Source organism: Athene cunicularia (assembly GCF_003259725.1).
Source record: "Athene cunicularia isolate RWA chromosome 2 unlocalized genomic scaffold, athCun1 chr2_part1, whole genome shotgun sequence".
Classification (NCBI taxonomy): Eukaryota; Metazoa; Chordata; class Aves; order Strigiformes; family Strigidae; genus Athene; species Athene cunicularia.
Genome location: NW_020799095.1, coordinates 81,809,956 through 81,835,614, shown reverse-complemented (window position 1 = coordinate 81,835,614; position 25,659 = coordinate 81,809,956).

The following is a 25,659-nucleotide window of genomic DNA, read 5'->3' as shown; positions in this document are numbered from 1 at the left end:
TGAGTGTCATCTGATATCTGTGCTCCCTGGAGGCATTGTAGACAAATACATTTCTTATTTTCTATGTGACTTTATTAGACCCTGCTGTACTCTGAATAACAGATTATCAGAATGCAGTCTCTCAATCTTTTATCTGGATTTTGATTTTCTCAGATTTAATTTTAATTATAGAATCGTTAATTAGAGCCTCACATAGATTCAGCTGATTATAAGTCAGGGGTTTTTTTGAGGTGCAGGGGGATAGCAAAAAACAAAGTTATGGAAACATTTTCTTTCCTGGTTGTGTTGTTATTGATAAGCTGTTCATGCTTAGTTTCATAATAATGCCTAGATATTGGTGGGGAATGGGGTCCCACTGGCATAAGGCTTTTTACAAATATGTTTTAGAATGCTGAAGTGATTACAACCACTGAAGTGATTGCAATATAATAGTTAAGGTAGACACAAAATGGAAAACAAAATGTAAGGAAGCCGACGCTTTTTCTGGAGCTCAGCAAACATGAGAAATCAGCATGTACTGAGAAGCTGTTACATCCTCAGGTAACTACTGTGGGATGCAGGACTCTGCCTACCCACAGGACCTGCCAAGTAGCCTGCTTATCTAAATTCCTAGTGCCTTTAGCCTCTAAACATGGAGAAATATTTTTAAAAATCTGGATATTTATCTGAAGATTTAGGTTCTCCCAAAGCTTCAACTCCAAGTACAGAAGCAATGACTGTCTTAACCTAGTGAAAACAGGTGTACAACACCAAGGGCAGTATTTTATACGTGTCACTTGAGATCAGTGAAGTGTGTGGAGTAGCACTGCATGCTAGAAGGCTGTGATAAATCCTTTTTTAGATAAGCATCGTTATCTGCAATTTAATGAATTGATTACAGACTTTATGCCACTACTGTGCTGTGAAGAAAGGGAACCATCAAGGCCTTACTGTGCTGAAGGTGACTGATTTCTTTACTAGGTGTAGGGTGCCACCTGCAGCACCAAGTTTGCAGCTGAAATAAGGTACAATACAACCATAGCCATAACTGAAGTATGTAATTCTATTATTTAAATAGTATAATAGACAAATCCACAGGACTGAAATTAAAGAACCTTTAGAAAAAATCAAGGTGCCTTTTACTTGCCTTTAAAATATTACTGAGAAATTAATGAATAATCAAAATGAGTAAATAAATTGATAAAGCCAGTATGTCATTTAGTAAGAAAATATTTTATGAGGTTTTGGGTGGGATATATCCAGAAACATATGTGAAAAGGCATCATGAATTTCAAATATATATGGTAATTAAACTTATTTTCAAGAGTCCTTAAGAACCTTTTAAGACTCCTTAAGATGTGGAAACTTGCACTTTGACTATTAATTAAAGAAAGTGTATTTGCAAATATGAGTATTCATTACTGAAATGGATGGAAACACCTTAATTCCTAAGTAGTTACATGAGATCTGAGCTTTTCTATAGAGTTGTTTGTCTCTTTGTGTGGACAAACTACCATTCCATGTTTCCGTACACTCGAAATTTGAGGAAATTGCAGCCTACTACAGATCCAGACTTTAAAACTCACTTTAAAATATTTACAAATTAGTTTTGGAAGCATGTCAAACATATTTTACACTTTGAGTATCCATGCGGTCATTAAAATCATCTGGAGATGGAAGCTGATCTTTCAAGAACTTAGAACAAGAAAACTGCAATGGAAAGAAAAAAGGCAGATGGTGGTAGCAGCTCAGGCATCTTTTAGAGTGGTGCCTTGTAACCATCATATCTCTGGCTTTGGATGTGAAGCCAGCAATGTGCTGCAGGAAAGCAAGAGCAAGCACTAATGTAGTATATATATGCTGGGCTGCAGCCATGGCTTCCAGATGATGGGAGTGTATTGATGAGGATTTACACAAAACATTACAAGGAAGCTGCCACACTAACCCTGAAACTCTGGTGGCCTTGGATTGCTTGTAACAATTTTGTTTTGCTTACTACCAACTTGAGTTGAAGATGATGTTTGAAGGTCAGAGGTTATTATCAAGGTTCAAGGACAGTGACCTGTGTTTTTAGGACTGAATGGAATCATAACTTCACTTTTTAAGTAAAACAGCTTCTTTGCTGCTGTATTCAAAGGCAGAAAAAACTTGAGAATTGAGTATGATACAAAAGCACTCAGAAGTACTCAATTTCAGAGAGAAATTGCAGCTTCAAGGTTCAAGGATGTCTGTAAAAATATTTTTTGTAATCCACTAGTTTGAGTGACACTTTGTACAAGTTTCTGCTTTCTCTGAAATAGCCTTTGAAGGATTTGTTAAATATAACACTAAAAAAAGAGACAATATTCCTACTGGCTTCTGGGCTAAAAATTCAGAAAGACATGGTCATTGAGATAATTTTGGGAGCTGGGTGCTATGAATGTCAAGAGGATACTGGGGACATGGCTATTGTTTCAGTTAGGAACTTCCTCTTTCAAATTGAGCAAAAAAGTTGAAAACTCTAATGAAAAATTAAAATGGAAGTATAACTTCTGACATATGGATTGTTTCTAGAAATGCCCTCCATTTCCTAACTTCATTAGGCATAGCAAATTGATTCAAAATAAGCCAGTCACAGTTAACATGGTTATCAAGAATAGAAATTCATTTTATAAGTTCAATTAGTTAAAGGATAGAATGAAGACTCTTAGGTTCTCATTGAAGGATCTGGAGGGGTGATGTCATTTTTCAAAACAGTAGGAAAATAATTTTCTGTCACTATTTCTGAAAAAAGCTTTGAAACAATAATTTGTTCATTAGCTAATACAAAGTGCTGAAGCAACTTGCATTTAAGATTTCAGCACTTAATGGGTTTTTTCCTTCCTGTGCTTTCAATTAGCACAATTGTGCTTTTTTGTGTGTATATATATTCTTGCATTATGTTGGGTAATACTTAAGGAACCTGAAATGGCAAAGTTTGGAAGTTTAGTGTTATAGCTCAATCTCTTACACTGCTGGTGGAGAAGGTGGGTGGGAAAAGCAAGTGCAAATTGGTGGAGTATCTGGAAATATCAGTAGGAAAATAGACTGGAAGGAAGCTGATTTTTGATGGTGGGCCTCCAGAGGCAGAGCAGCTTCTTTTGAGGTCTGTCTGCAAGAGAAGTAGCAGCTGCTGGTGGTACTGTCCTGGCTGGGGTCTGGCTGCTGTGTCTCACCTCTGCCGGGGTGAGGGGCAGGTGTGCTGGGAGGAGCTGCAGCCTCTGTGTCCCTGTGCTGGGGTGCTGGTGCTACTGTAGGTGAGCCTGCATTATGAAGCCAGTAGCAACTGGGTACAGTTGGTAGCCTTCAAGGTGTCCTGGCTGAATTGGTATTTGTGAAATGCCTCCTTAAGCTTTTGAGGGATATTTGTGAAAGGGATTGTATGATGTGCCCTGAAACACAAGAAACCCCTATGGGACCTTACAGAGAAAAACCTAGATTTGTGATAAGGGTGTTTCTGTCATGCCTGTCTATGGTATAACTTGTACACTTGACTCCAATGCCAGAGTACTGTGGAAAAGCTGTGAGTGAGGTAGGCTAGTAACTCAGCAGGCTCTTAAGCTTCTTTTTAGAAGATGCACAGTTTAAGGACTGGCCAGGCAGGCTTGGGTAGCTTAAGCCACTTCCTTAAGTCCATGCACTACAGATGGGGAATAATTTGCCTTTATGCCACTTAGCTTTCCCAGACCCACAACTCAGCAGCAGCAGTGCCCCCCTTCTTTTTTTTCTTACATTACTGGAGGCACAAGGTGTTCCCAAGTGCATGTGAGATGGAGCCAGGCATTGCTGCTGCAGGGAAGTTAATTGACTGGGGGGTCTAGGGGAAAAAAAGCATCCCTCTGAGAACAGCTGATTTTGGGCTCTTAGCATAAGGAAAATCTAATATTAGAATCTCCACAAGAGGGCATTTCTAAATATTAGAATAACATTAGCTTCTAGGGCCTGCATTTGGAAGGATTGGTGACAATATGATTCATCAGATGCTATTTATTTTCACTCATTTTTTTATAGGGCTACCTGAGTTCTGAGATAAAAACTCCTTAGTGTGAGATAAAGGCAATAGCAGGCAGTGAATGTCAATCCTCTGTGTTGTCTGTAGCACAGATTATGTGCACGTACTATTGCCAGCTCCCTATCATCCTGGTGGGATGGAAAGAAGATTATAAAATGAGATCCACAAAACCTAGCCCCTGCCCAGTAAAAGACATGAGACTGCGTAATATCTGTTAGCCTGTTAGAGGTTAATGGCTTTACTTGGGTGTGTAAGTGTATACTTACATGGCTTTTTGGTCTCTCACAGTAGGAGGGCAGCAGGGTAATTTGATCTCATGTGGTAGGAAAAGCTAGAAAAACAAAGGTAAACAGAAACAATAATAAGGAAAAGTAGGTTGTAAGGTGTGGGAAGGAATTGTAGAAAGTCCTGAACAGCCAATACAAAAAGGGAAAATTAAATCACTGAAGAGAGGTTAAGAGAAAAATACAATGAAAATAGGTCTCCTATTGGTATTCTAGTTATTACCAGCCTTAGAAGTGACCATGTCCTTGACTCTCAGGTGGTGTTCAGTGGTGAGCATGGGCCTTGACACAGAGGACAAAGTCATCCTGGGTCCAGTCAGCTTTTTGATATCTTCACAGCCCTGTGCCCCTCCATCCCACAGGCTCCTGTTGATTTGCCAGGGCTGTTGCATTTGATTGATACTTCTAGTAGCTCAGCCATATTGAAGGGCAAGAATGTGGGAATTATAGGGAGAAATAAACAGAAGCAGTTATATTAAAGAAAAAACCTCTACCCAAGGGTCTTGTGATTATAGAGATTTTATAATTCAACCATATGATGCACTCATGCCAAATGCTTTTTTGTGATAAATGTTGCTTAAACCCACCAAGATTCAGCCAAGTTTTTGAACTCTCCATATCTTCCCATTAAAAATAATCACCCAGAAAAAGTAAAGACATGGAACCAGATGTTTTCCCCTGACAATGAATGCATACAGCACAGGGCTGCTCTGTGTGTGTATCTTGTTGATCTGGTGGTTTCTTTAGAGTACAGTTAAGGCCACTAAAAGGCTCACAAAACCTGAAGAATATATTCCCCAGATCCCATATCACAATATCATTACATCCAGTTGTGCAGAAACAACTCCCTACCAGACTTAGCTATTGGGTCTTTGTTAAAATACTTTGATTTTTATTGCCCCCTCTCTCACCTGATTTGTTTGTTCATTTGTTATTTTGTTAACATGAAGATTTAACAGCTTCTGGTGAATATATGACTGACTTGAAGGAATTAATTTTCAAATGAGTTTTCATACTTGAATGATCCCCTCTTGCCAATAACTTCCTTTGGTGCTGAAGTTTGTTACTTAAAACACATTAGAAAACAACTTGCAAGAAATGATGGCACCCTTCAAAATTGCTGTTGTAATAATACTTCTAGGAAATTTGCTGTGGAGTGAAATTGTTAGTACACTTAAAGAAATAAAATGTATAAACCAAACAAGCTCTCTTTTTTTCAGTGGGAGGGGAAGACAGCACTTAAAACTCCTGTGTCCCCCTAATGGCCTGTAGGGAGTGAGGGCATCCTGTAGCCACTGCTCCTGTTCATATTGTCACAGTGGCTGTGCATGTGTGAAAGGGCAAAGAGGATGGATACCTTCAGCACTTTCAAGGTAAAGATGGGGCCAGATCCACCTGAAGGAGTAATCATCACCTTGGGTGTAAGCAACCCAGAATGGGTTAGACAAAAAAAAAAAAATTTTAAATTTTGAAAAATCCTCTTAACTCTAGAAGTGTAATAGAAGGCAGGAGCACCTAGGACTTCCATCTCTAGAACCTTGAGCATCTGGTGAGCTCTGACCACAGCAGGTTAGAGGACACCAGGGAGTGACTGGTCTGGCCAAGGAAGGGATTACAGCCCTGCTTATCTCTGCTCTCCTCCCCCAGGGGTACTTGGAAGCTGTGATGGATTATAGAACCACTTAAGTGACTGTTCTGCCTTCTTTTGATGTTCTTGCACAATTTGTGGTGCTAAACCTAGTATCTTGATTGCCAGAGAACCTCTAAAGTGCCCCCAATTTTGAAAAGGAAATCTGAGTAACTTTTCCTCTTTTCCCCTTCAAAATATGCGTATACTTTCAGTTCAGCTTCTTTGATATCAAGGCTGAAATTATTTGTTCTTGTAGTACAGAGATTTTTCTACATGTAAAATGTTGCAAGGGTAAATGATTCTGCGTTTTCTAATGCTAGAGCAAGGAACATTTTACTTTTCAAAAGTAAAATCTTAGCTTAGTGATGGGTTTTGCTTGCTGCAACAACTAGAAAAAACAAATAGCAAGTTATACTGACTTTTAATATGGAAATGCTTGTATTTCTATCTAAATTTATTTTGTGACTTTTTTGACCATCTCTAAGCACCATTATTTTTTACAATAAGCTAGGCACCAAAAGTAACTGAAGAAAGCAAGAAACAGTTCCAGAATTTATCTGAAGCACCTGAGCCTTCACTTTTTTGCCTATTGAGTACTTAGACATAGCAATATTAATATATTCACTTTAACGTTGAATTATTAATGTATACATTTAAGTTAACACACAAATATTTGCATAGCAGCAATATGCCTTTGGCAGTCTTATCACTCATCTACTTGTGGCCAGACTAGTAGCCTTTAGAGAGACACATTATTTCCCATTATATCTAATTAAGATGCTCAAAAGTCCTACCTTCTTGTTTTCATCATGACACAGATACATGGACACATACTTGATTTCAGCACCATGACTAGTCATCACCATTGATTATTTTTTTTTTTCCCAGGATGGCAAAAGGTAGTCACCAAAGTGCAAAGGTGTTCAAATATTCAGAGCATCATCTGCTGTGCTTGGAAGCATAGTGGCAGGTGGTGCTGGCTGGGTCCCTTTGCAGTAGCCCAGCATTGCCAGAGAAATAGTTGGTTTGAGGGTTGTCAGATAGTTTGGAGATTGTGCCTTCAGGTGAAAGTATGAGAAAACTGTTCTTGATCTTGTATCAACTACCTTCTAGATGATTTTGGAAGTTACTTTGGGCTTTTTCAGGAGAAGGCTTCAGTAGGGGCAGACATAAAGGCCTGTCCTCAGAGCTAGGTGTTGGCTGCATGAACCTTCTTGGCAACTTTGCTAATGAAGTTTGTCTATGGGAGTAGCCACAATGCACAGTTTTGAGAGAGGCTATATATGGTCCCATGCAGTGCCCTCTAGGTATTTTTTGGGCCTGTCCTAGTACTTATGATCTGAATATAAAATGTGTGTGTGAATAAGTACAAGGAAATTAGCAAAAATGTTGGAGTTTGATCATAAGATGAAACTTATTTGTTCACTGTACAAACTAGAAATTGAAAAGGACAAGAGTAACCAAATCAAAAAAGTTTAAGTTGCAGACTCTGGACTAGGAGATGAGCTTGCTCTTGGTTAAATAGGTTTTCTGCATTGTAGCCATAAAGGCCAGTAATAAAATTCTGAATTGTCTCTAGGGGATATATTCAGCAGAAGACAAGAGCTAGTGTTAATTCAAGTAGTTTTAGATTGAGGAGGAAGGTTTTGGTTTTAACCAGACATTTGAGTTGCTGTAAAATGAGGCTTAATTAAAAAAAGAGCAAAGCATAGCAGTTACAATAGATGGCAGTGTCGCCTCAGGAAAATCCATTTCGTATTTTTTTGCTTTTGCCTGGGATTTCCTCTTTTAAGGGGATAGGAGGGAATAATAACCCTTTTTCACTGTGGAGAGCATCAGGAGTCAGAAGTCAAGACTATTACTAGCTTTCATCTGAGGTTAATTTTCTTCCCAGCCTTTTTTTGCCATCATCTTGAGGATTTGTGTGAAGATTTCATACTTGGAACTGACCTTGAATCCTACAGTTTATAAATGCAGACCAAAAGGTAGTTTTATTAATACTTGGTTTGTATGCTGGGGTGTGAAATCCTAAGGGGCCCAATCAGCTAGAAAGCAATTCAATTGATTAAGGGATGAGCTGAAGTGGTTTAGGATGCTCTGCCTGCCTGTCAGCTCTTCTGATGATTCCTTAAGGTTTCATATTTACTGGCTTTGCAAACAGCAATCTTTTCTCCCCTGCTGCAGTGTGAGACCATTGCAAGTTGCAGCAGTAGGAAATGTCACTAGGCAGATGAACAAAACTACTCGCAAAGCTGATAAAACCTAAGAAACAACCTTGCCTTCCAGGCTCACAGAGGTAAAGCTTTCCCTGTCCTTTTAGTTATAGGGCTAAAGAAAAGTGATGGTCTGCAGCTCAGAACAGTGTTCAAAGTTTCCCAACTCCTTACGCTGTCACAGATGTTTTCTCATGTGACTTCTGGCAATGTGCCTAATCTCCCCCTCTGCTGCTGAGTCTGTACAATGGAGATAGCAGTTTAATTTGCCTGTCTTCAGAGTAAAGCTTGTCTCTTGCTCTGCTGTCCTCTGCTAGAGGAGTTCTGGTATTGAATCAGACTTGTTAGTTGCATAATACAAATAAAATTAGCAGCATTTGCTTAAGAGTTTCCAAGTTGGAGGGGAGCAACAGAAGCAGAGCAAAAGTAGCACGTGGGTGAAGTCACTGAATATGAAGTGCTTGAGTGGACCGACTGGGACCAGAGATGGCCTGATCTTAAACTGAAAACCAGCAGTTAGATCGCTGACCTAGACTATGAAAAGATCTAGATTAAATTTTCTCCTCTGGCAGGAAACATTTGAAGCTTCCAACTAACAGGGAAGAGCACTCATTTGCAGGAAATGAGATATTTGAGAAAACAGGACTTGGAATATACTAATGTTCATTTTGTGAACAAGAGTGACAATTTTAACTTCCTTCATTGCTTAGGGCACTCTGAGTAATAAGAATTGCAACACAGATCTTACCTGCTCAGGTTGATGTAAGGAATGCTGTTCATGGTTAGGTAGGAAAAGCACCTAGATGAGGTTGAAACTCCCTGTTCTGAGGCAAAAAACTTGGCCTTGGTTGCCTTTTCCTGCTAGTTGATTGCACAAGGCTATACTGGATAAGTAGTCTTTTTTTTTTTTTTGAGATGAATTTGGGCACTGAGGTTCTGCACAGTGTGTTTTTGTTTTTTTTTTTTTTAATTTTTCCTCTGTATTACAGCTGGAACAAATTTTACTTTTATTCTAGGTACCTCCTGGGCTGAAGCTGGGGTCAAAGTAGAGTCTCCAATGTTAAATCTCAGGTGTATGAGAGCTGCTGCTTTCAGTGGGCTGCCTGTTCTGTACTGCATTCTTGGTACTGGATCTGCAGGTGGTATAGAAAGCTCAGAATCAATGCTGCTATGATGGCCAGTGCTCAGCCACTAGTAAGCACTGAATGTGTTTGGCTTCTGAATCCTATGGTGAATTTAGGTGAAAGAGGTCTTGCTTCATTGACTGACCTCAAAGTTGCAAAATGCCACTCTGCTCTTGTAATGAAGAATTGATGATCCATGTGGCTAAAGATTAGACTTCTCATATGTTCCCCTCTCTGAGGCCTTGAAGCTGCTCAGTGTGCAAAGGGAATTAAGTCTCACTACTGACATAACTGTTTTGAAATATCACCCTGTTAAAATCTACTTGCTATGCAGTTAGGTGAATTCTGGGCTGCAAGTGTGTACACTTGTTACTTTTGTGTTTACAACTGGTCTGGAAATTGCTTGGCCTGGAGAACTGGTGTACCTTGGTGGAACAAGCCAACACTCCTGTGTCACCCACAGGTGTCACCCTCTGGATCCTGCAGTGGTGTTCTCTGCTTTATAGGCAAGAAGTATGTATGAGTGTAAATGTCTTCATTATTGTGGTAAAAGTAGCTCGTTGGTAGGTCACTGAGGCATGCAAGCAAAAGAATTCCTGTGTGTCAGGTCCCTGGCAGATAACCTAGGACAACAAACCCATAATAAATTTGGAGAATGGAGTTATCTAGCAACTTTGAACAGCAGTGAAATGTGGGATGCTGTTAAAAGAATCACTTCTTACCTTATGAATTTTGGTCAGCTAATTGTGTGATATTTTATTTCTAGTATGATCATTATCTAGCTTAACAAATCTTTCTCCATCCCTGATGCTTATGGAAACTGTATCTCCACCAGACAGGCCTCATGAGTATTTGCTTCCTTTGAATCTGTTCTCTCTGAAGTCTAGAGAGATTCATTGGGTGATGACTGTTGTCACGAGTCCCTGAAATATGAAAATGCTTAAATCCTACAACACTGAATTCAATATGAATTCAACACCTAAACATATGCTGGGTATCTGGGTTCTCAGAATAGTATTTTTTAATTTAAAATCCCAGGTATAAATATTCAGATTTGAATTAGTATGAAATTAATGACATGTCTATGGTATGAATTATTACATATAACCTAATATATTAAGCTGTATATTAGTTACATATGAATTATGAATATGGTGTTGTATGAAATAATGAAATCTGTGGTTAAACTTGCACCAAGCTCCACTAAGGTAGTTGTAAATGAAAGATGTCTTTGCCCTACTCCAAGCAGAAAGGAGGTAGAGGAAGATAAACCATGAAAACGGGAATTCTCTAGATCGTATTCCTCCTCTGCTGCTGTTCAGTTTGTGCTGCTGCATTTTCCACTGTGGAGTGGCTACCTGCAGAGGATGAGCTATTTTCCTGAATGCTGTTCTTGTAAAGCACTACCCAAAGTAAATGGAGATGAGGAAGCATCTCCCACATGGCTCCTTCTACATAAATGCCGTCAGCTATTGAGATGAGTTAGATACTCAAGCTGGCTGCAGGAACTTGAATGTCTACTATATATTCCTGCTTCACAGCACTTCTGAACAATCTTGTGGCTTTTATTGTACTAGAAAAACAGGAGTAAGACAGAACAAAGGTGAACTTGCTAAAAAAACCCAACTTACAACCTTTTAAAAATATGACTGCAGTCAAAATTATCTGATGATCTGGCACTAAATATTCCTTCAATAATTCCTTCAATAATAATATATTCCTTCAATGTTCAGTTCAGTCCTTTATGTCCCCATTCTTTTGTATTATTTAAGAACATATTATTCTGCTTTTTTCTTCATATGAAGTCTGAAATTGTGTTTACCGTATCTGTCAGAGCTGGCCTGGAGCACTTCTAGCCCTATCTAAAATCTTTATATATAAAGGAGAATGTAACTTTGTTATACTTACTGAGACTAATACCATTATAGGTTTTTTCTCTTCCTTTTTTTGTTTTAATCTGAGGTGGGAGGGGAAGGAGAACCAAACATTTAATAGCAGGTTACATTGCCATGTATATTAAAGCAATATCATTCGTGTATTAATAACTGTTCTGTTGCTAAAAGCACAAGCCTTTCAAGAGCTAAATAAAAGTATTCGTAATACTTTCTTGGCCTAATACTTAATGTTGGTAAATGATAGAAATACTCCCTTGTGTAGCTCATACTGCTAGCTGATAAAGCTTGAAAGTCTCCTAAATCTTTACCTACTCTTAAGAGAAGTAGTATTGTACTTAAAGCAGAGCCTCTAACTGTCATCTTCCCTCATTTATCCCTCACTGTGGCCTCAGTTACAGCATGATAACTTACTGTATTTGAGAAAGTGAAATAAATAAGGCCGGTATAGTTCTGTCTCTGTGGAATTACTCTATTGATGCAATTGTCAACAAGAAAATAGATGATAAACCTTTAACTGATTTATCATTGAGTAATATTTAAGTGGCAGATTTGATATGATACATGTACAGGTGACTGTATTTCAAGAAATTAATGAGGAATAAGAGAGGTATTACTAAAACCTAAGTGATTTTTTTTTTCCAAATTTGATGTATAACATTTTATTTTAGGTCCAAGCAAAACCGCTACTAAATATATAGTCTGAACTAGCCTGTCTCAAGCCCAAATAATGATTCTTTCAGATCTCCACATGTCCCCTTGTTCCTAATCTAATCTCCAAACACATTTCCTGTCAAACTACTTTCTGCCTGGCATTTTCTTAGCAATGGTTCTTTCTGTATCAAATTTATTTGCCAACCTTAGGTATTGATTGGCTAAATTCTATACAAATCTGCCTAAAAGACCTATCTGTAAAAATTAAGGAGAGGGATCCTGAGTGCTGGAATAGTAATTTCTATTCATTAATATTTAATTACCTTCTTTGAGTGTGTTATAGCTATACAAAGTAAATAAAGCTGTATATTCAAGCCTGAAATATACCCAAATACAGTTCCAGGAGAAACTCCTGTCAAACTTGAAATGCATGTACAACCCAAGTTATGTTGTTGTTCTTCTGCAAATACAACCTTTTTCCTTTCCATGCATGGCATGTAATTTCAGTCCAGTAAGTTTTTAATTTAAAATAATCTTCAGCATTTTGTGGAAGCAGAGGTGGTGACACTGGAACTGAACTAGCCTGCCTCTAAAAGATAAAATTTAATTAAGAGAAATACTGGCTTCTAGTAATTGCCAGCTCAGGCCAAAACTACCAGAAAGCTGTTTTTATTGTTAAATGTAGTATTTATATATATGGATGAGGAAGATTGTTTTTTTGTTGTTTCTTTGGACAGCCTTAACAGGCTAACTACTTTCCTGCACCCCAGCCCCCATTCTTCTGAATGATTTTGAAGAAGTATGAGACAGTTGCTTTCATGTTTCTCTTTTCCCTTTCCTTTTCTCAGTTGAGAAGAAAAATGGAATTCCTAATGGGCTACTGTGAGAAGAAAAGAGGGAAATCTGATTCAGGAAACAATCTTGCTGTCTGTCAAGCATACTAAAATCACTTTTAAGTGACCTATATACAAATACATGCTGATACCAAATTACTGTTTTGCTCAAAACTTGCTTTTTGGGCCACCAGGTTTTGAATGCTGTAGGGAAGAATTTAGCCTTGAATTGAGTCTTGAAGCTACATGCAGAAGTTGTGCAGTAAGTATAATGGAGCTGTTAATTATACTGTATCATTCAGACAGTTATTTGAGTTCCACATGTGACCAAGACGTGAGGTACTGAAAATGAGCATTTTATTTTGCAGGATTATTTTAATTTCCTTATTGTAAATATAGCTCTTGATCCATCAAGAAAGACACCCACAGTAGGGTTCTTCCATGTTTACGAAGGCTGCTCTCTCCTGCTGTTTCCTAAATAGCTATTCTTCGAGGCCTTTCTTGAGCACCTGTGCAAGAGAAAGAGAAAGCTGATTTGAGATTTAGTTTCCTGTTCAGTGGGGAATGGCAATGGTGGAATGGGAGGGGGAAGCAGGGATTACTCCTTGTCACTATGGCACTAATGAAAGTATGCTTCTCTGAAAGAAATTTGTTCTACTTTGAAGTCAGTGGAAGGCAAAATGGCATGGAGGAGTTGACCAGTGGTGTGTAACACCATTCAAATGTGTGTGTTTTCAGCTTTAAACCAAAAGTAATTAGTATCTTCTGTCACTTCCAAGGAGGTATTTTTCTGCCACCTGCTGTGGATATTGTTTCCATTACATCCCAAGTAAGCATAGCACTTCATGCTAACAAAACCCCTCAGTCTGAGCATGTTCCCTGCAGGCCTAAATTCTAGAATGTGTGACTTCTCATCCAAACTGTCTTCTATAGGAGGATAACAGTGTGCCGAGAAGCATATTTCCAACGGAGTATGTTCTCAGAGACTTGGGTGTTTATCTTACCTTTTGTGGAGATAGCAAGTACCAGTCAGATGTTTTAAAGTCTGCTGGGACCACTAGAGAAGGAGGAAACCCTCTCTTCCATACCATTTTTGAGGAAAATCATCTGAAGTAAAAGGCAAAAAGATACACTACAGTGCAAAGTGTTCTAGCTGTGCTTCTGGAACACTGTAATGTTTTGGCCAAGTAGATGGATACCTGCTGATTGTCACTTGTTTAATGAGCATTCCCTCTGTTCCCTCAAATTTTTCGTTTTCTGTTGGAATGACTGTGTAATTACTCCTTCATTTTTATTTTTGCTGTTTGACAGAGGTACCAGTGACACCTCATTCCGAACCTTTTTTTAAAACAATTCTACTGTATATCTGTATGTGTCTCCCCTTTTGGTTAGGGATGAGGTTTCTTAAAATCAGTCTTCTAGAGACTGGTTTTAGCCATGTACTGATGTACTACTTCTGGTTTTCTTAAAGTGTGAACTTCTGAACTTTACTTTCTCTGAAAGCCTTGCTTCCTTTTCTCTTTAGTACAAATTCCAAATAATTCTTTATTGAATTTAAAGTCTCGGCTGGGCCTAAGTTCAAGCAGGCTTATGAGACTGCCTTTCTCATATAAAAGGCTTTAGCAAGATTTTAAGGGGTTTAAACTTCCCTCACAATAGGGAAGAATGAATTCAGAAATTCTAATTGCCTTACCTAAAACTGAGCAGCCAAAGAGTACTTTGGGGGTAAGGCAATCAAAGATAGATGACCCTTTGTCTTAAAGATTCATAGGCCTTATGCTGATGGGAACTACAAAAAGGTGTCTGCAGTTTCATATAGCTTTTGCTGGGTTTTTTTGCTTACCAACTAATTTCAGCCATCTTATTCCTTTGCATGCCTTTTCTGTGGTGGGCAAATGCTTCATCTGTTCTTGTTGTATGAAAAAGTAGCATTTTAAAAAAACATTTTAATATATTTTAAACAAGCACATTTATAGGGTTTCAGCTGAGAAGTTGTTTAATGCAATTTGTGTTAAAAAAACCCTTGTTCCTCCCAGACTTTGAAACATTCATTTTTATAACATGTATATGTTTCAACTTGATATTTTACTGGAAGTAGTTTGCTACTCTCTAGATATGATCCTATGTTTGTTCAGGACTCTTTCTAGCAAGATCTGTGTCAGGAATTGCTGATTTCTGGAAGCTTCCAGCAGCCTCAAAGGAACAGGGAGCAGATTCTGCATGTCAAAGGTCAGGAAGGAAAGTAAGTCTGATTTTAGTTTAATCTCTGATTGTCACTGCCTTGAGTGTGGTGTGGTGCTGGGGAAAGGTAGGATGCTCACAGGAGAGGCATCTTGTAGAGACTTACCAGCTCATCATTCCTGCCTGTGGTGCTCAGCCTTGTGGAATACAGAAACTGAGCAACTGTACCCAGCACAACAGAGAAACATATGAATTGTTCCTTGTACATGGCAACTGGGGGGTTGCACTTGAGGACAACCAAGTTTATATCCAGCAGCTGGTCTCTGTCTGGGAATTGGGTTGGAGGTGCTTGTTTGGACGGTGGGTAGGTTGCAGGCATTTCTGGCAAGGAATACAAGTGACTGACTAAAGCACAGACACTGGCACTGCATGGGCTGGCTGGGCACACAGATGGGAGTTGGGTGTAGGCAGCCATAAGGCACCATATGCGTTATTAGGTCTTCTGCTTCTGTGAGAGTAATGACTTCAGTCACTAGCTGCCACCCAACAGATTGTTGCTGTAGATTCTCCTTGCTCAATCTGGCTGGCTGGTGATAACGGAAGCTCCTTTCCTTCTGCAGAAAGGGCGGTGAGTGCTGACACAGCACACAGTCTGTACTATACCATGTTTTGCTTCAGGTTCTGTACCACTTTTCCACTAAGTTTTACTACAGGCTCTCAGTTATGGCTGGGAGAGTGACCAAATGTACTGGTGCTTTTGCATTACAAGCTTCAAGATCTCCAGCTGGGCATCTTGTAGGAGTTACTTCAGGCCTGGATCCAGGCTCAGCTGTGAGGACATGCCATGCTGTGCTCCAGGAGGCTGTTGCAGCTGTGCTGCTGGCTGGCATGCACACAGCCCAGGGAGGGAGACTGGCTTTTCTGCCCCTGGGGCTCTTGATTTAGTACAAGTGATGCAGAGATAATGCTACCAGTTCTACCTTTTAAAAATATTTTGAAACTATTGTAATAACTTCTGCAGAAAGTTACCTAATTAGTCTTAGGGGTGTAAATGAGCATCCTGTTTCCTAAGAAAGTCACTGAAACCATGTCTAAGTTCTTATTGTCTCTCTGACCATTGATTTAATAACTTCTCTCAAGTCAGAGCAGCATCTATGGATACAAGTTTCATACTGCTCCCTTGGAGGTGACTGTTTGCCACCTGTCTGCAAACAAGACGGCAGAGAGATTGTGGTTTTGCCTTCTAGAACTAGAGATAAGAATTCAAGATGCTGCCAGAGGTGTAACAGAACATTTTGGCATGTGTGGGTATTCCCTCTCCACTACACTTAACCTATTTTCCCCACCACTCGGCTGCTAAGTTGAACTGGCAAAGAGGAATGTATTTCCTAGTGTTGGCACCCCTGCACTCATAATGGCTTTTGAAGCAGAAATCCCCCTGTTCTCTGTAGTTCTGGCTGTTTCCAAATGTATCAGACTGAACTCATTTGTTTTTCCATGAAATTTTAGCACTGGTTTACAGACTATGTACAGACATGGATACATGGAACATACCATAGCTAGGTTATATGCAGGAAATGTGAACTCCTGCTGCTGTCATGATTCCTCAGATTTAATATTCAGCAATCCAGTTAAAGCATATATTCACACATCTTGCAATTTCAAGATGCAACCCATGTCCACAGGAAGAGAGAAACTCAAGTTTTAGTGCACAGTCCCACCACTCCTGTAAATGTTAAATAACTGAAACTGTTTGTGTAGCTGTCAACCAAAATTGTAGATCTGCAGAACTTTCCATTTTTCACTCTGCCTGCCAGTAAGTAGTTTTTCATGAATGTGAGACTGAGTTCAGATCCTGCTTATGCCCAGTGTGAAGACATGGGTGATAAAAGAGGAGATTTCACAGTTGTGTTGAGAATGGCGGATGCTGCTAGGAGCAGTGACTAATGTGAACACTTCAAAAAAGAAAACCTTATCAACACTTGTTATACACTGTATACCTGCCTAGCATCACTAAGCTAATATTCAACAGAGCTGTCCATCCAAAGGCTTATTCCTTGGCACCCTCTGAAGGATATATTATTTTTTTTTCTGCAGGAAGGTTTAATGGTTGGATGGAGAAGGTACTTTCATGCAGCATGCATCTTCCTTGTTGCTGGGTATGATCACAGAATTCTGTCTCTTCCAGTCCCAAAGTTCATAAGGGCACTGCTGTAGCTTGTGTGTGCTCTAAGGTTCAAAATGGAAGATAGAATGCAAACTTTATCAAGGTTATGATTTAAGTTATTACAATGAGATGCTGAAAAGTCTGTGTCATTTCCTAACTTTGATTTTATTAATTAGTATGGCAGAAGACATGAGAATAACATTTTTCATTTGAGCTTGATGAGAGCCTCAATTTAGCAAATCCATGACCTATTTTTTTTCTTCAACAGCACTTTAAGCATGCAATTTATATGATAATAGATTTAAACTGTTCTTTCAACTAGTTCTAGTACATGGAAACCAGTGAAGCTAAGATTACACAAACCAAGCAATGTACTTGAGTTGAAAGTTATAGAAAAACATGGAAACAAGCTTTAGGAGCTATAGACCACCTGCCTGAAACAAGAAGCCTTTGTTCTTGATGTTGATCACCCTTGTCCTCCCCTATTTAATTTCTTGTGTGGTAACACCAGTTGACAGTCTCCTGGTTTTAGGAGATTATCTAATGGCACAGATTGAATTTCTCCCCCTCCCACCCCACAAGTCTTTATTCTGTGTGAACCCACTTCCAGATGAGTGTTAATACTTTTTGGATCAGGGAGAAGTTATGAATGGAAGAGAAGTAAATTCAAATCTGTGACAATCAGATCTGGGTCCTGAAGAGTAATACCTAAGAAACCACCCATTTGTGCTACTTAGTTACATTGTAAAGTGGCTGGCTGTCACTGGTGACTACCCCTTAAATTCAGTATATGAACTGGAGTAACAATAGCTCTCTCCTTAGTGATGCTGGCAGAAAGTGAGACTTGCAGGGTGACAAACTTTTCATGGGGCTTTCAGTCAAATAATTTTTTTTTCAGTGACTCTTTCCTTTTTTTTTTTTTTCTTCCTGGTCTCTTTTATTGCATTTGAGTATGACAGGAAGAAATACTGGTCTTGGAGCTGCCTTCTCTATTACCTGTGTGAATTAAGAGCAATGCAGAATGGGTAAAAGGAACTGAGTCCCAATTCTCCGTCACTTTTATAACCTCTCTAGAATCACTTTGCAGAGGTATCATCAATCTAGATACAGCAACAAGGAACCAGCATGATGTATTTACCGAGCTGCTAACGGGCCTGTGCTGTAACCCTGTGGAACCGCTGCTGCGTGGTCTGTAGGCGCCGGGTTTCTGACACAGCAGCATCGCAGACTTGCTGGCTGGGGTACCTACTTGATTGCTTTCCTTCCCTCTGGGGGGGAGTTTATAGCCTGCTGCCTGTTTGTAACATGACAGTTTAGAAATGCCAGGGACTGGAAATTGGACCAAATGTGCCATTCATAGAGTTACAAATGGGAATCGTTTAAAGCTCAAAACATCTCCTTCTTTTCCTCCCCTCTCTGTTTTCTAAAGGTCAAGCTATTTGTATAGAAACATTAAGCCAGCTGTAGAGAGGTTGTAAGACCATTCCAGCTACACTGTGATGTGATTTTTATCTCCCACTCTAACAGGCAGTGTCAGTCATAATTAGCGTTATACATAAATTCCTTGCTGGGCTGTAGGCTTCACATGATTAGGAACTAAACTATGTAGAGTGCTGCACTTGTGACTCTGTAGTTTCAATTAACAGATTCAGAGATGAAAAACCACAGTGAGAGATGATGGCTGATGTCAGAGAGGTTATCTTTTTTTTATAGCAGTTGTCATTTTAAAGGAGAAAACACAAATGAAAGGGGATTTTATTAACCTGACCTGGGAAATGGCTGCCACAGATAGTGTCAGCAGGAAAAGCATGGTCAGGCCAAAATCCTTTCCATGACCTTGATCACTGCTGTAATAGTCCTAATCCCCAACGGGTATGGTAATGATACGCAGCACAATCCTGCGGTAGCCTAGCTCTGTTTCATCAGTGAAGCATGTAAGCAGATTATTACTGGACTGACCAGTGCTCTTGCCAATCAAGAAACTCTTTCTTGTGCTTTGCTCTAAAATAAAGCCAGAAGATTAAATAAACACTGCACAGTGCTGGGCAGAGACAAAAATCCACCATTGTTGTCCAGGAAAGTGACCCTGGATTTCTTTCTTTTCTTTGAAGTGGACTTTAAGCTCTGGAATCCCATCCCAAGGAACTTTCAAGGGATACAGTACTCAAAGGAGGGGAAAAAAGTAAAATACATTTCTAGGGCCGACATGAGCATTGGCAAAGCAGGTCTGATTGTCAGCAATGACAAGGCACCTACAGGCATGTTCCATACTTGGTCTGTGCCTGAGCTCTGGGGAGCTGGGTGAGGTGGCTGTCATGAAAAGATGTTGTTATGCAACTGGCTTACTTTTTGAAACAGTGGTTTCTGTCTTGCTCCTCAGGCCCTCAGTAGTATTGGGGCTCTTCTCTGTTCCCTTGGCCTGTCATGCACATTTAGTGCCTGTTTCTGGCTGCTTGCCACACTTCAGCCCCTCATTTGAAGGGGGGACTAAGATGGTGAGGATGAAGGACAACTAACTTGCTTCCATTTCTGAGCAGACTTGAGCCAAACTTAGACTTGTATAGACCTTTATTCACAAAAATGTTTACTTTTATCCTGCAAAACATTAGCCCTATTACAGTTTTTATCAAAAGGAAAATGGAAGATTGACTGGAATTGACTTATCTGAAAATGCACAGGATGTTATCCCTTATTGCGAATGTAACTTGCTGGCCCGGTGCATGTTGCTAGCCAGACTGCTGAAAACAGCCGGGTTTGTGCAGGGAGAAGAGCCTGTTTCAGAGAACAAGCAGCTTGAGAAGTTGGGTTTACATCCTCTACTTGGATTGGAGGGGAATGAAACCTATGACCCAAATTGTATATGCTAATTTGACTATCTTGGTGTGCTTATTTGGTCCACAGAGTATGAATGGTTGCACCACATTAAAAAAATCTAAGACTGGAAGGATAATTTCAAGCTAGAGCCTAGAACATCTTATGAGAAATGAGGCTCTGTTGCCCCTACACAACAAGTTAAAAAGTGAGGAAGTTCTATATATGCTGACAGAGTGCACTTCAGAAACAGGGATATTGCTTCTTCTGGCCTATATTTCTGTTTGTTGCTTGTAAGACTGCATGGAGGAAAATGCATGAAAGAATGCAATTGAGGATTTGGAAATACCTTCTTACGTTAAAAAAAAAATTCTGAATAAATACCTGTTTTTTTTTTCCCTGACAGCTTGGAGATAAAATCAGAAATTATGTTCATTATCTACTCTTGCAGACATGAACATAAGTGTAACTTAAGATGAGAAATACTAATAAAAGTGAATAGTGGATGACTGCTTAGTCAATAAAATTGCTTTTATAAATATTTGCAGAATTGGAGATTAAAAATGCAGCTGCTACTGTGACCATAGAGGCGGGCAGATAATTCTCAAGATAATTTAAACTTAGTTTCCTTCTGTTTAGGGCATACCTGTAAACTGTTTTAAAACTAGTATTTCTAAAACTATATGCACAGTATCTGTGAGGGGAGTGGGGGAGAAAGGTTTTAGCTAGGTTCGTGAACAAGAGATTCATAGATGAAAGGGAATGGGCATATATACCCTAATATATTTAATATGATAGTTCTGAATGCTGGAGACACAGAGGCCATGTCTGCATTCTCTCTCTGAATGCCATCTTTGCTCTCAGGGCATGCTGCTGGTTCATGTTCAGCTTGGCACCTACCAGCATGTCCGAGGTCTTCCTAGAAGAGCTGCTCCCCAGCCTGCAATATTGTAAGGGGCTCTTGCTTCCTAGGGGCAGGACTCTGCATCTGCCCTTGTTGAATTTCATCAGGTTAGTCCTTCTGAAAGACAACCTTGCCCTTGGGAGTATCATCAGTTTGTGAGATGGAATTTAGTAACTTGTCTGATGCATAGGACACTATGTTCTTTTATTTATTTGGGTTAACTTTTAAATTTTTGTGCTGCTGGATTTGATAGCTGCTTTTCAATGGAATAAATACCAGAAAGTTTCCTTGGTGTTACTCACATTATGAGGATGTTCCCCTGATGTGGAAAAGGAATATAACGCTACAACAAGTATTCCTACTTAGGCCCACTATAGCCTGCTGGACTCTTCAAGCCTACTATCTGGATTGCTTTTCCTTTCTTCTCTCGGCTAGAGAGAAATCCTCTGGGAAATAGAAGACTTCCAAGGAAAGATCAGTTCATATGCATCTTGGGCATGAAGTTGCTGTCTTAATCCTAGAGTCAAAACTTTTATCAAGAACATCATAATCTTATGGAGGAACAAATATATTCTACTTCTCATGTCTGTCTGCATAGCATAGAGCTCTTCTATGGGTCAGGAACTTCTGCCCACCATTTCTGCTTCCCTTTTTGCCTTCAGCACACCAGGAGCGTGCTGGCTGGAGGGAAGGGATGCTCATATCTTCCAGGAATTTCTTGATTTAGGTACATGAACTACAAGGCTATGGCAAGTAAGTCATGCAGATGTTGCCTGTGTGCTATCTAGGAGGGTCTCGGACCAGCAGGGAAGGGTAGATAGTGCTTTCTTGTTCAATAGACTCCTCACTACACACTCATAAGGCTTTGGGTATCCCCTCTTTCAGAAATCACTTGTAGGTTGAGTGTTCAGATGGAGTGGAAGAAGAGTAAACAATCCCATCTTCCCCCCAACTTTTTACTCACTTATATATGTGGATCAATCAATCAATGCCACTTAGTGCTGGCACAGGGTGACTTTCATATATACAGATATCTTAGAACTTGGGCTGTTCACATATTTCAGTATTGGAACTCATCTACATGTATAAATGTTCTCCTTGATAACTGCTCTGTCACATGATTGGAGTGGTCTGCAGTTTCCCAGTCTGCATCACTTTGGTTCCCCTGGTTGATATTCAGGTCTATCTCCAAGCAGAATGCCTATGAAATGAAGTTTTAAAATGAAAGGGCCCTCTGCTTTCAACATGGATGGGCAACTGTTATGCCCAAAACACAGATGAGGTTTGATTTCACTTTTGATTTTTAATAGCAACTGATAATTGAATCAGATTTTTTAAAAATTATAATTGCTTGCAGTTTAAGGGAAGAACTGTACTGTTCTTTTCCAGCTTGACTCTAAACACCCTTTTGGTTCTCTTAGCAACTGTTCTTGAAAGCCTCTCAGCTCCCAATGCAGCACTTGCTAACACTTGCTCTCCTTCGCTCAGTGGGAATATAAACCAGGTCTCCTGGGGGAGAGTGAGAGCTGGATGGGTTTTCTTCTTAAATCTGGGCTTCTTGTGTGACAATGCAGGGAGAGTGTTAAAACCAAATGACTTAACGGCAGCCTTCCTGACTGCTAAGCAGGGTCAGCCGTAATATGGGAGAACAGAACTGAAGTTACAGGTAGAAACCTGCTTTCGTTTGAAAGTAACATCATTAAAGAAGAAAAAAATCAGAAATACATTTTTAGAAAGCTAGAAACAAATGTGACTTTTCTAGTACATTTGCAAGGAATTACATCAAACAAATGCTTTCAAGCAGACAACATAATGGCCTATTAGAGAAACACAATGTCACTTTGTAGGTGGCTAGAAGTACAAAGTAGAAAGATGATAGTGTCACTAAATGCTTTTTGTGTATTGCAAGGATGGGTGTTTACTGAAATGTTTTCTGGCTGAGTAAAGATACAAGTGCAGATAGATGGGGGCAGGAGGAGGCAAGAAGTCTTTTTTTTCCTATGGATCCCTCAATCTTTAGTCTGACTCAGGCATTGAAAATTTGTGGGTTCCTTACTGAGGCTTTAACATCATTCAGTTATGAATAGATACCAAGTGAACACAGAGACAAGCGTCCATGCCTGTTTCTTCCTCCCTTTAAAGTAGCGTCCAGAATGCTATAATCTTGCTATCATTATGGGGGAAAAAAAAAAACCAACACAACAGATTCTGTTCTCTGGAGTGTAGGGAGGAGGTTTTTTAGTTGTTATGTTCTGATGGCACTATAGAAAATCAAGTATATCTATAAGGTGTGTTGCAAAATGCAGTGTACTTGGGGATGTCTCTACTAATTTTAAAGGACTCGAAATATCAGGAATTATCTAGCTGTCATTATATAGTGCTCTGCACTGACTCACATTGCCATGCTATTTAGGCAAACTACTCATCAAGAGTTAACTTGATAAGTGCATCACCTTAGCAACCAGAACATTAACATACTACAGCAGCAAAGTATAGCCAGCTTATACTTTGATTTCAGTCATAGGAGTTTGGGGTAGTGATATATATGCTATAGTGCTGTGCAGGACTGAGATTAAAAAGTAATGGTAAAGCTAAAGAAGAACCAAATGTAATATTTATTGTGTATCTAATGCCTAGGTAGTTGTGGTGACTGGAGTGCTTTCAAAGTGGAAAAGTAAAATTAATATACAAGCCAGAATGTACAGGCAGATCATTCCACATTCTCTTTCCACTTCTTTGCCTCACCTTCCTTAATTCCATGTTTTATTTTTTCTTGAGCAAAAGCTGTCATAAGCTTTTTAGTACTCCTTATTTTTTTCTGTCATTCATGCATTTCATCCAATATGCAAAACATTGCATAAATGGAAAATACTTTAAAAGCAGCAAATATGTAGCAAGTGGCAGATACATGGCAGAACATGATCTAAGAGAATAAACAGAGCACTTAATCTGACAAATTCCAGTTTAATTTTAAGGTGTGTTTTTAATTTTTAGGCTCAGTATTTTACTACATACAGATCTGAAATAGTGAGAAAATCACTATCAGCTGCAACATTGACATCCAGGACAGCCCTGATTCACCTTGATTTACTGCTTATTGCAGTTGTAGGTGCACTTTTCACTATTTCCTGAATTCCAGTGTGCCCCAAAAGCACTTTAAATGAGACTCTGTCTGAATTTAGAACATACAACTATGTTCCAGTGCTGGGTAGACTGTTACTTCTGATGCACGTGACCTGTTACCAATTTCCAGCTTTGGCCCGGAGATGTGAATGTGACTGACCTTGGATGTGTAGGATGCAGAAAGCTACTTTTACATCAAACCGTTATCTCTCATTTTGAGTTCAGATTCAAATCAATGTGACCATGAGCAAACTCTAGAGTACCTGAACGGCTGCTCTAAAACCATATGAAATAGCTCCACAGAACTCCTCTGCTGATCAGTTGATACAGTTTTATTGTTTCAGTGCTGTTTCGCCCAGATCTTCAGAGCTATGTTGTAAAAAACTCACTCTGACATTATATCATCACAAAAACCCTCTTCATTTGCCTGTTATGAGATAGCTTTTTGTTTGTACAGACATTATACTTCTGGAGGCTGGAATCATGTCTATAATTTCATTTAAAGAAAAAGCAAAACATGACTTTTTTACATTATTGCTCGTTCATTCCAGTCTTAGATGCAAAAGGCAAGTCTTCAGTGCTGTTGTTTCAAGTCTGCCCTGGTGTGTGCAACACGGACCTAAACAAAAAAACCTGCTAAACATGTATCTTGTATATGAGGGTTATGATGTATCTTTAATGCTCTTTTGACAGCCTCTTTAATATTGTGTCCTGGTGATAGCCACAGAACTCCAGGTAGTTTGACAAACATGCATAAGATCATCAATGAGGTGTGGATTTTCACACACAGAAGCAGATGGTAAACCAACTAACAGTTCAGGGACACAGGCATCAGGAAATTACAGCAATAGCAGAAATTAAAGACAGTGCCAGTAGCCCAGTTTCTGAAGTGATGCAAAGTTCTGTACATGATGGTCACTATTATGAAAAAAGATGGAAAGGACTAGATACTGCATGTTACAGTTGTGCTTTTAAAGTAACCTTGACGCTATGCACTAAATATCCTACAACAAGGTCTTGCAGAGTAGTTAAAACACAGAAAAGCACCCTACCAAAATCTAGGTTTTTGATATTTTTTTCTTTGATGCTCTTTGTGCCCTGCCATATTCTTTAACCTTTTCACTGTGGAGACAGAAGTTAGAATGAGGAAGTCCCCGTGGCGTGTTAGAGAAGCAGTTTGATGGAGAAAGAAACTACTGCCCCTACTAGCATAGAATGTCTAGAGATGAATGCAGCTGGGTCATAAACTAAGAGGAAAAGTGTTTCATCCAGATTTTTCAGATCACTTTATAGTACATCTTTAAGGCTTTTGTCACAACAATCATTTCGTTCTGAAAGTAACATAGGCAAATCCTGAAGGAAGCTGGTGACTGTATTGTTTTACTTTCTGTGGAGCCCTTTTCAGGAAGGGCAGAGAACAGCACTTTGAAGGTAAGGAAATTCCTCTCATGCTTCTACTTTTAAGTAGCCAGGCCCCCAGCCCTAGGTCTATTTTATTATTATATTTGTCTTAAACTTGTTCCTTGCCTCATTCCTGCATCTTAAGAAAGAAAAGAAGGTCCCAGTGCTGTCTTGATTCCTGTAAGTGCGTGTTGTACATGCACTTCTGTGGTTTGGTTTGGGGATTTTTTAGAACTTAATTTCATCAATGTAAATAGATTATTTTTTTCCATTTTCTTATCCACTGCCCATTCTAGAACAGGAGGCTATCAGAAGAACTGTTTTACCATTTCTAGAAAACACAACTCTCTTAATGCTGAGGTTCTAAACAGCTGTTCTGCCCATACCCTAGAAATAGGAAACTGAGTACAGACCAGCATAGCTGTGGTTTTAT